The sequence below is a fragment of the Vombatus ursinus genome, unplaced genomic scaffold (assembly GCF_900497805.2).
Source record: "Vombatus ursinus unplaced genomic scaffold, bare-nosed wombat genome assembly UNPS02014779.1, whole genome shotgun sequence".
Lineage (NCBI taxonomy): Eukaryota > Metazoa > Chordata > Mammalia > Diprotodontia > Vombatidae > Vombatus > Vombatus ursinus.
In genome coordinates, this window is record NW_020954557.1 from 24,814,023 (window position 1) to 24,819,038 (window position 5,016).

At 37.9% G+C, this 5,016-nt stretch overlaps 1 pseudogene; it reads right to left on the bottom strand.

Moving 5' to 3' along the window:
- Window positions 1-482: 482 nt before the first annotated feature.
- On the bottom strand, window positions 483-1,472 carry LOC114045655 (annotated as a pseudogene).
- Window positions 1,473-5,016: the final 3,544 nt, after the last annotated feature.

A 5,016-nucleotide genomic window follows, 5' to 3' on the forward strand; every position in this document is an offset into this window, starting at 1 on the left:
CTTTTCAACACAACCTTCTTAACTGTTAACAGGTAGCTTTTTCGCTGTGGGAAATGGAGTCCTCTTCTGGAATGACCTTTAGAATCAGTTTATGAGGCACATAAGAAAACTAGTCTCATTGGGGAGTGCTATAAAAAATTAATAGATTGCCGAACCTAAAAACTGGAAGAGCTGAGTTCAAATAATGCCTCTGATACTCACTAGACATGAGGTGTTGCAAAGCTGTAGTATTGTCCTGGGATACCTTTCGTGGAACTGGCCCATTTCTGTGAAACATACATTTCGTGCCCTTGCTGGTAGATGGGTACTTTGACATGATACAGCAACTCTTTATTTTATTTATTTATTTTTGTTAGAGTGTATACTCCAAAGTTTACTTTTAAAAAATTAAAATCTGATAGGAAAGTTATTTTTATTCTTCAACAGGTGTGCTATGTATCAGGATAGTTTTCTTGAGCCTCCTTTAATTGTGGTAAACTCACTTAAGAAATATAAATAGCAGAAAGCCTCTCTGGACAGCTCATTTCAGGAAAAAAAATGAGTTTCTTAAGGTTCTTCTGAATTTTATATTGAGAAATTAGTTCATGATGAACTGAATAATGACTGCAAATAGTATAATCCTCAACTGTCAATCCATAAATATCTTGGAGAGAGAGGTCAACATCATGTTGCAGGAGAAGATTGACTATCCAGGGGTGGGGAATATGTGGCTTCTAGGCCTCGAGGTCATAGGTCTCTCCCCACCCCCCACCCCCCGACCCTAGATACCAATCGGTCCACCGCCAACAGCAAGCATACGGGACAGTCTCTGTTACTTACCTGAAGCCTTCACATCTGCTCCTTTCTTCAAGAGAGTGGCCACCATTTCTGGGTTATTTTCAGTAACAGCAAGTAAAAGTAGTGTATGCTCATCCTTATTTTGTGCTTCAATGTTGGCTTTATGTTCAATTTATTCACTAATAATACATTAAAGCAGCATAACTAAAAAGGCAGTGTTTTTGTTGATATCCTTAAGATTGGATTCTGCTTTATGTTCTAGAAGAATACTTGCACATTCTTCTTGCTGACATTGTACTTCTTTAATCAAAGGAGATCTATTTTCACTGTCACCTATATTTAATTTGCATTTTCTCTCCACTAAGAGGGACACAACATCTGGATATCCAGTAGTGCAAGCCAGGTGCTAAGGTGTCCTGTGTTCTTCATCCTGCTTGTTCATGTCATGTTTTTTGAACAGCAGGTGATGATGCATCTTTGCCAGGTCCCCAACAGAGCCAGCTTTGTGAAGTTTGCCCGGGTCCTTAGACTGGAAGCAATAATTTGGGACGTTTTGGCAAGTGAGGGTGAAGCTGCTACTCCCTGCACTCTTGATACTGCTGCTGCTCTGACTTTGGTAGAAAGAAAGGGGACAACTGTGCTTTCTCTTTTATGGACCCGAAAAACTTTATCATGACAGCAGCAAAAGGTCCTAAATCCCTTTGTATCAGTCTCGACCCTCTTCCTCTCTCCAGACTACAGAGAAGCTTTTAGATACAGAGCTGGAGCTGGCAGGTGATTTTCTTTACTGGGGCAATAAGTTGAAGGTCATGGCTCACAGAGTCAGGGACAACTTTCCCTCAATGCGCTTTAAGAGCTAGAGAAAGGCTCCATCCTCTCTTTTTCTGTCTTTTCTATGGGACTTGGCCAGCTCTCCTTAAAACTTGTGGGCCGTGGTAGGGTTCATCTTCCCTCACCTCAAGCAGCAATAGCATCCGTAAGCACATTGCAACGAGAATATGTGATTGTCTAGGGTGTACCTGAGACTGACCTCAAGTTGCTGGCTGTCTTTTTTGTTTTGTGTTTCTGTCTTTGAGCCCAGGTAACTGAACAGTGATGGTGAGAAATGAAGACTGTTTCCAGTCTTAGTGGCTATCTTGTGAGATTGAGAGTCCTTGAGTAGGTGCTGGCTGCTCAATGGAAAATGTCTCCTTCATTGTTGCTGCTTCCTAAAGAAGGTGATTACCTCCCTCATGGTCGTACTAACTCCAACAGGATGAAATAGTCCCAACAGAAAGACCAGTAAGTATATCTGAATTTTGTGAAGCTATTAGACTGTGCATGCCTCAGGTAAAAGTGAATGTTTGTTCAGTAGTCCCACATGGTGCCACGACCATTCAGGGAGTTCTGTTTTATGTTTTACATATTTTTTAAACTACTTGCTTTTATGTTTTAATCACTTCCTTTGTGATGAAAGATCTAAACAGTTGAACTATGCCATTTTGTATATCAAGAACTTCTTTTTGAGAAAGGATCCTTTTAGAGAGATCCCAAATATAAAACATCCCTAAGCTTTATGTAGATATTTTCTCCTACTCTTGAGTGGGAGTATAATGAGTCAGAGGGAGGTGAGGAAAAAGCCTGATTTCCCTCTTTGGGGTCAGACCACCCCCAGGTAGAATCTGGGCTTCTTATGAGTCCAGAGCTGGAGGCTCTTGTTGGAGACTTGGCCATCAAGTCATTAAGAACCTAAGTTTCATGTTCCCCATCTGTAAAATGGGACTAGGAATACTTGGAGTATTTATCTCATAGGGTTGTTGTGAGGCACAACTGATATAATGTATGTCAAAAACTTCATACTTTAAATCAGCAAGTGGCTGCTAGGAGGCAGGCGCTCTTCCAGGCGCTGGGGATGCAAAGACACAAGTGATACAGTTCTTGCTTGCAAGGAGCCTATATTTTATTTTTTAAATTTCAGTTGTTGTTGTTGCTCAGAAATGGTATCAGTTTGATCTCTCACTTTATTTGCTAGGCATATATCCAAATGTTTCTGAAAATCAAATCTGCTGTCAGAGAACACAATCTGCCACCATCAAGGCTTTTCAGAAGAAAGGGTCATATTTTCTGAAGTCTATTCCAAATGAAGAATTTTCTAAAATGCTTGGAGCAATGGCAATGTCATTTGAATAAATTTATAATTTGAAAAGTGATTATTTTGAAGGGAACAATAATCATTTATACGTGTATACATTCTATTAGTTGTTCCAAATGTCATAATAAAAAAAATTCAGGCTCACTACCATATAGTCATACTTTAAAGGGCTACAGGTTACTGATTGTATAAAGGCCAATGGTGGAGACATCAGATAAAAAATTTCCAGTGAAGGGAGGGTGTCAGAACTAGAGTGCAAAAAAGCAGAGCTACAACTAGGATGAGGAGACTGGGGTTTTGTCCTAGGATGAGCTCAAGTAGTATAACAATTTAGTACATAATTAGCAAAAATAATTAGTTAAAATCGAAAGCTACAAGATGGCTCCACTGGCTGATCTTCCCTAGGTTGCTGTTTTACTTCCCTCCATTTATACTGCAGCTTTTCCAGAAGTAGTAACAAATTCTATATATTTTTACAATTTAGAAAAAATGTTGAAGCAGCTAGGTGGTGCAGTGGATAGAGCACCAGTCCTGGACTCAGGAGGATCTGAGTTCAAATATGGCCTCAGACACACAAACACACACACACACACACACACACACACACACAAAGCAAAGAGCAAAAAAACCAACATTCACTAGCTGTGTGACCCTGGGCAAGTCACTTAACTCCATTGCCTAGCCAAAAGAAAAAAAAAAAAAGCCAAGAAGGGGCAGCTAGGTGGTGCAATGTATGGAGCACCGGACCTGGAGTCAGGAGGACCTGAGTTCAAATGTGATCTCAGACCAGATACTTGACACTTATTAGCTGCGTGACCCTGGGCAAGTCACTTAACCCCAATTGCCCTGCAAAAAAAAAATAGAAAAAATGTTCCCAACATTTCTAAGTTAAAATAGTTATTTTCTCATTTTATAGATGAGAATGACCATCCTTTTACTTGCTTCCCATGATTTTAGGCTACTTGTCATGGTTACAAAAATCATTAGCTGTGGTTTTGCAAACAATCCAAGATGAAAAGATGACTAGATGGGTCAGAGGTGCAGGGTAGAAGAATGTCAAATCTAGAAATAACAATAAAATCCCAGAAAAAGCTTAAGGAAGGCCGGGTCTGGGGTTCAGGCTGCAGTAGTTTAATGCCCAGCAATACCTGAATCCAAAGGGCAATGGATGTACCTCAAACACACAATAAACATGGCATTTCAATGATAGAGAACAATGGGGCTTCAACTCAATATAATTTTGTCTATTAATGCCAAAAAATCAATGTAAATATAATGGAAAAAGGGATAGTGTTCACTTAACTATAAAATTCAAATGAGCACGTTTTGTCTACTGTATATATTATGCGCTTGCACTTTGAATTATGCTGTATTTTCATTTACATAATAATTCCTTTGTAAGACTTTCAAAGTATTAACTTTACTACATAAACATATTATATATAAAGTGTAAAATGTAGAAAAAGAAACTATCCTTATTTCTTGCTGAATATATTTGCTTAGTCAGCTTTGAAGACAAAATGGTTTTCTTAACAAAGAAATCATTAGGTCAGGTTTTGTATTTTCCTTTAATAACTGAAGTAATTTTGAATGTGTAGAACTGATTTTACAATTGCTCCAATATTCTTGAATTGCAGATGTAGCCTTCTTACAATTCTTTTCTAGGCACATCTCCAGGATCACATCTGAAATATTTGAAAAGGATAATATGGTAGATTTTCTATTGTCATTACTTAAGGGTAGCATCTGATCCTTCGTGTTTGTCCATAAGCAATTGGTTAATCATAGTCATTGTAGAATGTCTTTTGAGAGCCAAATTATATTTATTTAGTAGTATGTATTATTGCTAAACAGACAAATATTTGGGTCTTTTTGAACTTCATTTATATTTTAGTTAATAAAAATTTATTTTATTTCCTTCCCTTCCAATTAAAAAAAAGAGAAAAAGAAAATACTCTTAACAAATATGCATGGTCAAGCCAAACAAATTGCCACATTGGTCATGTTAAAAAAAGTACATCTCACTCTGCATTTGAGTCAATTACTTGCCAATCAGATAAACTGAGTTTTAAAGTTCAAGTAGCTTTTCTCTCATTCTTGGATATCAA